Here is a 13,214-nt window from a genome sequence, read left to right as displayed (position 1 = left end):
CGTGCCATCATCTTTCATAGCCCAAACGGCCTTAGCCATGTCACAATCGACCAGAGCATGTCGCCAGGAATTTGTCGCTGCATTGCAAATATTGCACAAAGCCGAAGATGACATGTGCCTCCTCATTCTCTCCTGCCCCCTCGGGATGGAAGATAGATGTTGCTAGTTGCCATGCAAAGAAACAGATCTTCAAAGGGACTTTCACCTTCCACAAACTTTTCCAGCTATTTTCTAGTTGTATGCTCTCTGTCACATCTGCTCTTCCTTCAAGACATCATTCATGCCTAAGTTTTGTCTCTGCAATCATCTTGTATGCCGTCCTGACTGTGAAGGTACCCTTTTTCTCATAGTTCCATGCCCAAATATCGGTGTGTGCCCCAAAACTGTGCGTAGTCTGCTTAATAATGTCCACATCCATGGGAAGAAAATTTTCAGCTAGCACCTAAGTTTTCCATGTACGCGTCACAGGGCAAATCACATTAATTCAGGTGGGTTAGCCTTTAGCGAGCAGGGAGGCCTTAAACTATAATCTTGTGGCAGCCAATTGTCCTCCCAAATCTCCGTTGAACTCCCGTCCCCAATGAGTTGAATCAAACCTAGTTTTAAGGTGGTCCTACCTTCACATAGAGCTCTCCAAACTTGCAAAGGATTTTTTTTTCCCAATTCATCCGACAGAATATCACTATCCAGAAAGTAAACAACCTTCAACACTTTTGCACTTAGAGTCATCGGCTCATTTAGGATTCTTCACACCTGCCTAGCTAGTAGAGCAAGGTTGAAAATTTCTGTATCTCTGAATCCAAGTCCTCCTTTATATGTGGGCATGATCACACAGTCCCAAGGTACCCACGCAACCCTTCTTTCTCGTAAGCACATTTATGCCTACACGAGGAGCAAATATGTGCCTCTCGTGGAAAAAACTTTTCTTTTTTTGCTTTTTGCGCAAATTTTTTTCTGGTAATGGTATAAAAGAGTGGTGGAAAGCCGAAAACCCCCAAAAAAACATCTAAAAAGCCGAAAATGTGTGTGGAAAAATAAAAAAAATCTGAAGAGAGCGTCCAAAGCGTGACACGTGGCGGCAGCTGAGAGCGCGCCACGGTTTCCGAAGGAGCGCTCCTCAATTATTTGCTCTAGTGAATTGTTTCATCTTCTATTTGACGTTGGCTGGCCCATGTAGCTTTTTTGTGCATGCGCTCAAGAAAAAAAACTCGTGTTTGCTGAAAAAATTCCCAGTTTTTGGCTCCAACGAAACTGCCTATCAATTTTTATGTTAAACAATTTGTTAATGCATAAAATAAAAAATCATGAATTTGATTTTTCCATACACTTTTAAAATATTCATGAACTCTAAAATTGTTCTCAAACTTTAGGAATGTTCATGTATTCGAAAAAGTGTTCCAAAATTCATGAAAATATGTTGAAGAATTTTACAAAATGGCCAAATATTTAACGAACGTTTTCTGATTTTAAAAATAAATATTCATGAATTTGAAAATGTTCATGTATTAAAAAAAACTCTCACATTAATAATTGTTCATGGTTTGTGAAATGCGCAGCCCCGTGGGCGCCAGCTGTCGCGGGGGTGAAATCTGACATCAAGAGAGGGAAGGAGATGAGGCTTGATCTAATGACGCACAGAAGGGTGGCATCAGGTGTATACAGGTTCATGCCTCTCAGCGATGGAGGTAAAAGCCCTAGTCATGTCCTCTACTCCTCTGGAGGTGTTCTTGCATAGTTGTTAGCAAAGGTATAAAACCTGTAACCAAGTGTCAAAGGTTCCCGTGTCAAAGGCATCAGGGGCGGAGACAGGGGGGGGACGTAGTACCAATAATTAGCGAAAACGTGAGGTATTAGAAGTACTTGGCCCCCTCCAACTCAAACGGAAATATAAACAATAGAGAAAGCCCATTGTAAAGCCCACTATTGGCCCGTTCCTTGTCTAGGTCCTAGCGTTAACTAACTACCCTTCCAGAGATTAATGTGTGATTGGATTGGGCCGGCGATTGCGTTGCCGTCGTGCCCACTTTAATATATATATATGCGCTATCTATCTGAATATATATATGCACAGGCAGGCAGGTCCAACTGCAAGAAAATTAATCAGTGGCCACATTAATAAGTATACATAGATGAATGAGTGACACACTGCCCAAAAAATGATTCAGTTGAAATTAATAATCTTACTTACAGGATCAGATTCAGACCTGAAGGCGTATAGCGGATCTTCCTCAGGCACAAGAAGCATGGCCTTTCATTCCTTTGCTTTCTGAATCACAACAGTAAGCATCGACAGAGCTCTTTCACAATCAAAGAAACCTCAAATTCAGCACTCTGCCCCAGCCAGCATAAACTAAACTTGGTGGTTGACCAAATAATAATCCTCATTGCTTCTGTCCTAGTTAGAAGAGTAATTCAGTGATATCAGGCTAAATATTTTCAAGAAAGAATCAAACAAACTGGAAAGCATTCTCTCGTTTGCAATAACATCATCCTGTCAAAGGAGAGGATTCAAGAAAGAGGAAATAAAGGCACTTGATTCATTCAATTCATGGTAAGAGGAAATAACAGCAGTTAAATACCTCCTCTTCGCCAACAGTTAAATTGGCCTGCTCAGTCCTACTGCGTCATGCGAATAAAGCGCTCAGGTCTATCTCACAGCTGGTGCTTGAGGGGTAATATGAGATGGATAAATCTGGGTTGGTTCTTTTGATTGTCTCAATTTGCTCGTCTATCTCAGCGCTGCGACAATCCATATGTAGTTTTCTCAGCGAAACCGGGAGGCCCTCCTTTGGCATCCATCGGATTGCTGCACACTGAATGACATGTAACTCCTCGAGAGAAGAAAGGCGATGTAACCCTTGAGGAAGGGACTGCAGACCCTTGCAATGGGAAAAACTTAGTTTCTGGAGGGAGGTGAGGAGCTGCAGCGCTTTATCTTGCTCTTCTGTGAAGCCTTCCATCCCATTATCCTCGAATAAAAGTTCGCGGAGGGCCGGGGCGAGGAGGTTGCAAATAGGAGCAACAAGCAATCCAGAGATGTCATCCACACTGAGTTTCTCCAATCTAGAGATGTAACCCGCAGGCAATAATTTGGCCCTCTGAGAGGCAACCTCTGAGAGCATATCAGCTGCTAAGGTGTTGCAATTATGAACTTGCAGTTGTACGAGGTTGACTGCGATGAGAGGATTGAATCCGTGCACTGTTAAATTACTGCAGCTTGACAGACTTAGACTGGTGAGAGACGTGAGGTTTGGGAGCAGAGCCATTGACTTCATGCTTGGCTCTCCGTGAACATCAAGTTTCCTCAGGGAAGCAGGGAAAGGGCAAATGGTCTCTGATTCTCCCATTCCCATGGGCCACTGAGAGAACAATTTGCCACAGCTGAATATTGTTAATGATTGGAGCAATGACTTGTCCTCCTGAATTCCTCCTCCATTCTCCTTCTCCACAGGCACAAGAACCACGCCCTCACACCTTGACAAGGTAAGTTTCTGCAGTGAGCTGGATGATGGGAACTGCTGCATTACACATTCCACCTCATAGTCATGGTGTCCATATCCATCTATCTTCAACACAGAAAGAGCTGGGAAACAGTTTACCACTTTTGAAGATGATGATTTGCTGGTAAGATGAGATACATCTAATTTGAGACTCTTAACTGAACAGAAGATAATACTGCCATCCAGCTCTTCAGGGAACAAATGGTCGCATCTTCCGACATCCATATCTTCTACTTTATCCAGATTGTGGTAGGCCAAAGCACCGCCATACTCTCTAACAACCAATTTCCTTCCATCATAAGACAACAACTTATCTGGATTAGGACTTCCACCTCTTATAACATCCAAATGTGTCAGTGTGGAGGTGTGAGGCATGGAGGCCAGAGACATCTTGGGGCACCCGGAAACATAAAGTCTCCGCAAATTGGTGCAAGATACCTCCGACAAGGGCATCACACGGAGATTGGGACAATCGATGCATGTGATTTCTTCAAGACTTGGAAAGGAATGGCAATTAGGTTCCACAACCCATTCAGCAAGTTCTGGCATCTCATAAAACCCAACTTCCTTCAAGCGCATAAAACATTTCCCTCGAGCGCCACCACATAGAGGCCCAAACTGAAGCATTCCAGAAACTTTATTCAAATAGAGGCCCTTGAGATTTGGTAGCTTCCCAAAAGGTGGGAGGTTGCTCCAAGATACGTCATGTAGACTGAGAGTCTCTAAACTTGTTAACCACATGTCAAGACACAGCCAACAAGGACCAACGATACCACCATGCCTTACAATTGTCAGTACTCTAAGATTAGAGTGTGGTTTAAGAGCATCAATAATACCGGCATCTGTAGTTGGTCCATCTCTGCCCCAGAATAATTCCAACTCCTTCAGATTCCTTTTCAACATCATTTTGGCTGCAGTAGCTTCCTCCTTGGTTGCCACGTGTTCAAGACCACATATAAACAGTCCTCCTTCAAGATCTGGCAATGCCCCAAGTTCTGACAGTTCAAATCCCATGCTCTCCTTTTTAACATGGAATCCTTTTAGCTCCTGCAGATGCTTCATCTTTCCGACATTGCGAATGTTGGAGTGGAGATGTCTTCGAGCATGGAAATCATGTAAATTCTCAAGGTGGCTAAAGTCTTCAGGCAAATTAGAGCTACCATGCCAACCATCTAGGTCCAAGAATTTCAAGTGATAAAATCTTGATAGTGTACTAGGTAACCTCATTTCCCTGTCACCATCGAGAGATGAATTAATTTTGAGGTACTGGAGGTGGATAAGTTTTGAAAACCTATATGGAAAAGGTTGTGCAGACTTCACCACTACAAACAGAACACGCAGACAGTTTATTTCCTTGAAGCTATCTTTCAAAATCTTGGCGATTCTTTCTTCATATTCTCTAAAAATCATCAAAGTCTGTAGATTAGCAATCTCTATCCTCTCCCCCAGTTTACACATTTCTTCCTCAAAATTTGCATCATATCTGTCTTCTATGTTGATAGATAAGTGGCGAACAGATTGTGGGATGGCATCAGCTCTGAAATCTAAGTCACTTATATTGAGGCATTCTTGTGCAGAAACAATCTTAGATAGCTCATGCATTAAATCATGCATTACATAGCAGTACCGATGACCATTGTCCACTGGTTCCTTCATGAGAAAACCATTGTCCACTAGTTCTTCCAAGTAGTTCCTATCGTCTTGATGATCAGAGTCTATGATACCTATTGCAACCCAGAAATGATTGATTTCTGAAGAAGTAAACCTATGATCTTCAGGGAAAAGGCCACAACAGGAAAAACATTTCTTCAGATCAAAAGGGAGGCAATCATAGCTAATCTTTAAAGATGGCATGATATCATCATTCTTTTGCTGCTTTAGCCACTGATGCTTTTCAAGAACTCCATTCCAATGTTTCTGAGAAAGGTCCTTGTGCAATAACCTACCAACTGTTTTGGCTGCCAACGGGGAACCTTTTAGCTTGTTTGCAATTTTTCGTGCAATGCCAGCAAACTCATCTTCGTAATGCTCGGGCTTGTTGTCTGCACCAAATATACATGATTCAAAGAATGTGAAGAAGTCATTAGACTCCAAACCCCGCAGCTCTAGTGGATCAACTGTTTTCACCATGTCTGCTACCTTTGGGAATCGAGTTGTGACGAGTAGCATGCTTCCTTTGGCTTCCCCCTTTGTGAACGGAGCTAGCAGGGTTTTCCACTGATCCTCGCCGTCACATTTCCATATATCATCCAATACAATCAGAAACCTCTTGGACTTGATACGTTGTGCTATGGATTTCTGAAGCTGGTCTAAATTGGTTGTTTCGTTTGCAACACTGCTGCTTCCTCCTTCTTCACTTGCAGGTATGCAGGCAAGGATCTCCCTGGTGAGCTTAAGCACGTCGAAATCAGTGGACACACATACCCAGACCCTGACTTGGAAGTGGTCTTGAGTACTTGCATCATTGTACAGGTGAGTGGTGAAAGTTGTCTTTCCAATACCCCCAGGACCAACTATAGGAAGAACAGAAACAATGTTTGTGGCAGCGGTGATACGACTGACAGTTTCCTCAAAAATGCCTTTCCTGCCATACAATGTATCCTGTATAATCATGGAAGCAGTCTGAGGCCGGTCTTGGACGACTGTCACTGTCGTGTTGCTGCTGGTTGGGATATTGCCGAGCATCATCATCACTACCATCGCTCTTGCTCTTGGGTGTAGGCGAGCAAGAAAAACACCGGAACAAGTGGCGAATAGCACTACCGGCGTGGAGAGCTTGATGGCCGGCCTCTTGGGTGGTGGCGTAGGTGGTGCCATGGAGCTTGTCATGGATCTGGAAGTAGTGGACCTCATCCAACAGGTCCTCGGCCTGGTCGGCGTCCCTGCTCAGCTTCTCCAGCAACCCCTGGAGGCCAGGGTTGTCGCCGAGGTGGCTCCCCTGGGCCTGGGCGTTGTGCAGCAGGCCTTGCGTCTGCAGCAGCTTGTCCTTGATCTGCTCCGAGTTGTGGCCGAGCTGAAGGCTGTCCACGTACGCCGCCACCGGGACGGCGGACAGCGTCGTCAACACCTTGCCGAGGAGCGTGGCCGCAGCGCCGAGAGCCGCCGCCATCTGCACTACGCCGGAGCAGTGGTGGAAGCAGCAGACAGCGCAGCTGCTAGCGGGGTGGTTTGGTGGCCTGCTAGAGATGTGGCGAGGAGCGTTGGGCGTTGGGCGGCGCGGCGTGAGTGTGTGGCGTTGAGCGGGGAGCGGCGACTGGTAGTGGTAGCAGGAGCTGGGGCTGGGCGGCGTGGCGATGGTAACATGGGGAGGCAGGAACGCAATGAAACTAGCTTTCGATGGGGGTTTGTGCCTTTGCGGGATTTGTTTTTTACTAAGTACTCCCTCTGTACCGAAATACATGTCGCGGACCATATGTATTTCGGTACAGAGGGAGTACTAGACAATTCGGGTAACGTTGAGTGAAATCTGCGAACTTGCACAAGTCTCCAAAGCTTTATAAATAAAGATCCAAAAAACTTGAGTGAAACTAGGTGGTCTCCAAGTTGCTAACCACCATGTGCACGCCAGATAGATGTGAGCGCAGCCGCGTGCAGGTTGCGCTCTATTCCCCGCCAGTGTGGCCAAGTCACCGTCGCCCACAGGATTTTGGCCGCCGCTCGCCAAGATCCAAGTTCGCCGCAAATTTGGGGACTTCTATCGAGTCAGGGATTTGGGTTTTAACTTTTATGAGAGCAATGATAACACAATGTATATAAACTTTCAGGGTTTTTTAGCAAGATTGCCGCCCCCTCTGCCTCCCTCACATGGCTCCGCGCGTGATGATGTGCGACATTTTTTTGGGGCGTGAGCTTTCCGACTAAAGTGATTCAAATTAATAACCAAGTTGTGTGCACCGATTTAACCATTTTTACGTTTAGGACATTCAAGGTGATTGGTAGTGGATGGCATCTTGAAAATCCAGCTACTATTAATTTGAAATCTTTGCAAGAAATGACCATGCTCCACTGTGATGTCCTGAAGACATTAGGTTATCCTGGTCCTAATCAAAGGAAAAGCATATATGGCTCTTGGAATCTTGAATCTTATAATTTACAAACTCTTCCATCTTATCTCTTGTCCTCGTATGTGCTGTCACACACGTGAATCCTGGAGCATTCATTTGGCATACCACCGGCAGGCATATAAAAAGTGGAGAGTTCATCATTTTTTTGTGTTGAACTGACAGCCCTCCCATGCTGCCGTGGTTGGTGCATGAATCAATGTGATTAGGGGCATAATTAAAACCTTGAGGCACAACTTGTAGTACTGTATTCATAAACCCATGCATTCACCCAATCGATGAATTTCTTAACAATATAAGTAGGATTGATCACTTTAACCAAGATCGATCGATGCGCGTGGTAACATAGGAGAGTACATGACAAAGGCAGTACTCGTACGTTGTTTCATACTTCCTAGTAGTATAAGAGCAACTTGTTGTTCGAGACGCCTTTGAGAAAACCTGACCAGGACTAGCGCACACATAAATTAGCTCAATTGATTTCTCCAAAAAATCAAATTATTGAAAGCTGGTCCTTTAATGTTATAACAAAAGATAAGCATAACAGTTGTAGCAGGAACAAAAGCAACCATCAGTGAGGGCAACCCCAGGTCAGGTAACATGAAAGGTGCTTCAACAACAATGCCTCTAGAAAGGGGACGACAAAGGAACAACTAGGGCCAGCAGTAGAGATTGTAGATCATATATGCACACACATCAGAAAATGAAAAGAAAAGAAAAAAGTAAAGAGCACTTCTCTTTTTTTTAGCTAATAATGTTTTGAGGAATACAAACCTCATTGGGTGGCACTGCCAGCCAAAGATGGCGGCCAACACACGAAGATAAAGCATAGCAAACCAAGTTATGTGCTTCTGTGTTCAAAGCCCATGCTGTTCTCGTTAGCAAAGAGCACTCCATGGAAGGACCTTGCTCGTTCTCATGAGGCATTCCTAGAACTATATGTATGTAAGTATTCTTCATTCATGAGGCATATATATTCAATCCTTGGTTCCGAAAGAGAGATGACACCTAACTCGAGTACCCATTGCCCATCGGACTTGGCTAACGGCGTTTCGTCTTTTCAACATTGTAAGTTGGGCTGGCTAGTTGTGAGCTAAAGTGAGCCCAATCTGTGCATCAACGAACATTGACATGGAAAGGCATCACTGCTTGAAGGCTGACTGAAGTTGCAAGAGGATATATTCAGAACAGGTGTAGATAATAATAATAACCATGCAAAGAGAGTAAATACTGACAAATTTTCGGGTGTACCTTGATTCTTATTTTTCAAAATCGAAACGCAGATGCTGTCCCGGATCGATAGAAATGCTCGTTACCAATTAATCCTTTAAAAAGTCGCCAATATATATAATTAATCTTGTCCTGCTGCTGCTGCTGCAGCTGATGAATTTTGTAGCAGACAGGATCCATCCATCTGAATCTGAATCTGAAAGAAAGAAAGAAACCACTGAGAGGCAACTACAAGGAGAGAAGCTACAGGAAGAAGGCACTTGGGGCCAACTCATCCCTGATTGATTAATTGGATTGGATTGGATTGAGCGAAAACCACATTGGAAGGGGCCGGAACGTAGAGCCATAGAGAGGACGAGGAAGCTGCGTCGCGTCGGCCGGACCACCTCCGCGACCTACGACCCCCGCCGCCGCCCCGAGTAGACCTCCGGCCCCGACTCCACGACCTCTTCCTGCTCTGGCCCAGCTCCGCCGCCGGTGGCTCATCGACCACCTCCTCCCGGATAAGGAAGCTCAACCATAGCCCAGATCCGAGGCCGCCGCCGCTGCGCAGCAACTCTGTCCGCCGGTTGCCTCTTTTCCCTTTTTTTTTTCCGATTTTTCGAGGACAGATGAAAAATATGATTCGTCTGTAGGAATATTGATTGAAAACCTTTATGTTTTTTCTTAGCATTTTCTAGTAGGAATATCGGTTGAAAACCTCTATGTTTTTTCTTACCATAGAAAATATTTATGTATTTTTTTAAACAAAATGTTTATGTGTTGATGGCACAAGTATTGATACACACCACAAGATTTCTCAAAAAAAAAGCAATCCACCCTCACAAAACACATATCAATCACCTATAATACAATTGGATCTTCAGATTCACACTGTTGTGTTGGTTATTTCTTTTCTTTTTTGAGCATCCACTGTTGTGTTGGTGGGTGTACACCGGCAACCTCCGCAGGTGTTGTTGGTGCTCTGTTGCGGTGGGCTTCTTTGTTTGTGGGCTCGCTCGTTGGTGGTGATGGGTTTTGGCGGACTTGTCAAGACTGTTGTTTTGTATGCTCAAAAAGCATTTGCTGCTTTGTATGGAAGCTTGTGTGAAGACTCTATCTCGGCCTTGGGCATGTGACCAGTGATGGCGGCGGCTACGGGCATCGTTGATGTTCTTGGAGGCAGCATTGTTGCCACCCCCTCTTTAGGGTCGGGCAGTGCTTCTTTTCTAATATATCTTTCCAGTCCACCCTTATAAGATTTATCAACTAAATTTTGTTCTCTCTCTTTCCTCTTGCGCTTAGAGAAACCAGATTGATGTTTTCCCATAGTGACTCAAAAATGTATTATTAAAATACAAGATACTAAAGATGAATAAAACACAATTGAATAGTAGCATATATCGATAAGTTTATGCGTCAATGTTTGGCAATTAGACAAACCATCTAACTCACCAGTTTTGGGTCATGTCCGCTTGACTCACTTAGTTTTGGGTCATTTCCGATTGAACTGCTACACTATGAGTGTGATCTTTAGCCGAGGAGGTAAGCGGGACCCACGAAAGATGTCGGTGTTGGCATTAAGGCTGAGCGAAGTCTGAGGTGTGGCTACAATTGCAGTAGTCTGGCAATGACTCTCCCTTTTTTGTCTGATATGAAATACTATCAGAGAAGCTGAAGGCGTGGCAACAATTGCAAAGTTTGGTGGTCAAATTTTGTCTTTTTGTCCAGAGCTCCTCGAATGTTATTTGACTACCAACTTTGCAAGCACCCATAATTTTTTGATGATAATTATGATGATCATTCAAACAAAGTTTTGGATTTTTTTTAAATGTTTTGCTATGTTTTCTTGCGTGGGTGCACCGAGTTGGGTTTCAGCCACTACTTTCCCTTCTCTACACAAGTGAGATGGACATTGCAGACGCGAGCCCATGGTGATGTAGAGTGGAACCCTAGGGGCTGATCTTTCACGATTGGAAGGGGGATTCCCGAAGAACACGATGAACACACAAGAGGAAAACATGAGGGGAACGAGAGGAAACACTCAAATCAACGAGAAACAATCACACATGTGCTAGATCCATATACACATAGATGTAACAAAGATCGAAGGACAACAAGGGAGGATACAAGGGTAACTAGTTCATCCCAATACTATGAGTAAAGAGGTCTTGAATCCATATAGGATCTTCCCACAATGGGGGTCTTGAACCCACTTGGGGGATCTTCTCCTAGGAGGCCTTGGCCTCCAATGGAGTAGAGGGATAAGTGGATGAGCAAAGCTCTATCTCAACAATGAGCTATCACAATGCCAACCCTAGAAGGAGGAGGAGAAGGAGGAGGAGGAGGACGTCTATATATAGTCAAGTAACGGAGGTGGGATGAGTTGGAGAGATACATGGGCCTTCGGCTCATTCACTGTGCGCAGACAGGTGCCGGACGTCCAAGCTGGCGGGGGCCGGTTTCGGTTGCTCTATGGATATGGGGTATCGGATTTCTGGGAGGGTGGTGGATGTCCAAGCTCTGGCTGGATGTCCGGGTCCTGTAGCTTCGGTTGTTGGGTTGTTTCTGTGGCAGATATCTTCAAGGGCCGGATGTCCGGGCCGGGGGGCGGATGTCCGGGCCGGGGGCCAGATGCCCGGATCCTGTCGACTCCTTCCGGTTCCTTTTGTCGGTCCTCTTCATCCATGTACTTGGGGACTTGTCCATCATCACGAGCATCTCCTAGAGCGTCTTCTATGTACCTAATCACACATAGCATTCCGGCTTTAGGTAGCTAGTAGCCATGTCTCACTTGGGTCATACGAAATATCACAAAGGAGAGATGTCACCTCGGTTTCGAGAGATCTTGCATGTGTTGGTGTCATCGGTCCACTTGGCACTTGGCGAGATATCGGTAGGTCCATGGGCATGACCATAGGATGCTCTGCATCATCTGCCCCCACCCCCTTGGGAAAGATCCGACCTCGGATCGAAAATCTCATCACCATCAAAAGGGAGATAGGGCTGTGACGTTGAAGATATCGCTCACATTGTAGAAGCGGTCTTTGCGCTCATTGGGGAAGCGGTCTTTGCGAAGGTGTAGCCACACAAGATCTCTGGGGTTGAACACCATGGGGCTGCTTGGTGAGGTTGCATGATGACCCACAAGTATAGGGGATCAATCGTAGTCCTTTCGATAAGTAAGAGTTCAAACACAACGAGGAGCAGAAGGAAACGAGAAGCGGTTTTCAGCAAGGTATTCTCTTCTAGCACTGAAATTATTGGTAACAAATAGTTTTATAGTAAGATAATTCGTAATGGGTAACAAATAACAAGTGTAGCAAAGGTGCAGCAAGTTGGCAAAATCCTTTTTATAGAAAATGACAAGTCTGGACAAACTCTTATATAAAGTAAAGCGCTCCCGAGTCAATACATCACCTATGACGCATAGACTGGACCGGAACTCCTCGAAGGTGGTTGTCGGTAACCCCAATTTCTAAGCAGTGGGAACACGCAAGACGTGGACGCGCCCGAGAGCCACCTGCTCATACACGAAGTGAATGTCAAACTCAATATGCTTCGTGTGGCGATGATTAACAGGATTGACGAAGAGGTAGACGATGGAGATGTTGTCGCAGTAGACGATGGTGGCCGTGGGAACGTCAAGATGTAGTTCCTGAAGGAGTTGGCGAAGCCATGAACACTCGGCGATGGCTTTAGCCACAGCCCGGTACTCCGCCTCGGCATTGGAACATGAGTACATGACACCATGGTGATTGGCTCCAAGGCATCCACAACTCAGTTGATGCAGATGGTCGAAACAAATTTCTGCTCACGCTATGGCGTTCATGGTTCCTAAGAGATAATATACTCCTTTTGTTTCTAAATATAAGTTTTTTGAGAGATTTTTTTAGGAAAAAAATGAGTTGTTTTCTAGAGATTATAATAAAAATTACATAAGAATGTATATAGACATAATTTAGAGTGTAGATTTGCTGAATACTGACGCCCATATTGAAATCCAGGAAAATTATCGCTCCCTCCCCCAAGCGGTTCAGTGAAGTTGAATACTGACGCTGCTTTTGACGCTGTCTCGATCGGGTGCGAGTGCGTGTGGTGCTATTGCAAGGAACGGTCATGGGGTCGGATGGATTAGTGAGTTATAGTGACAAAGGAATGTACTCAGTAAGTATTGATCCGCGTTGGTGATTCTAAAAAAAACTTTTTCATGTTGACAACTTTTTCATTTGATGCCATATTAATTAGGGTTTTGGCCATGGCAAAATGTGGTGTCAACACAAGGTCACCAGAACACTTCTCTCAGTATATATATAAGCTGCATTTCATTGACAAGGAAAGCATTAATCAAACCTTTTTGGAGTATTAAAGAAACAAACAAAAAAAATTCCAAACTTCTTTAATCATGGAGTAGCTGTTAAAATGAGTGATGGAATCTTTCACG

General features: G+C 44.7%; 1 long non-coding RNA gene and 1 pseudogene across 1 annotated transcript; both read right to left on the bottom strand.

Moving 5' to 3' along the window:
• LOC123158893 (putative disease resistance RPP13-like protein 1) overlaps positions 1 to 7,019 on the bottom strand; it is a 50,046-nt pseudogene extending 43,027 nt beyond the window's left edge.
• Positions 7,020 to 8,154: 1,135 nt separating this feature from the next.
• On the bottom strand, positions 8,155 to 9,512 carry LOC123161072 (uncharacterized). Its single transcript, XR_006480525.1, has 3 exons — positions 9,111 to 9,512; positions 8,813 to 8,987; positions 8,155 to 8,721 (listed from the first exon to the last, which is right to left on the bottom strand). It is a non-coding gene; the product is annotated as an uncharacterized lncRNA (long non-coding RNA).
• Between the last annotated feature and the right edge of the window lie 3,702 nt (positions 9,513 to 13,214).

The sequence above is a fragment of the Triticum aestivum genome, chromosome 7B (genome assembly GCF_018294505.1).
Source record: "Triticum aestivum cultivar Chinese Spring chromosome 7B, IWGSC CS RefSeq v2.1, whole genome shotgun sequence".
NCBI classification, from domain to species: Eukaryota; Viridiplantae; Streptophyta; class Magnoliopsida; order Poales; family Poaceae; genus Triticum; species Triticum aestivum.
The sequence above is the reverse complement of the archived record's forward strand: the minus strand, read 5'-3'. Positions and strand labels throughout refer to the sequence as shown.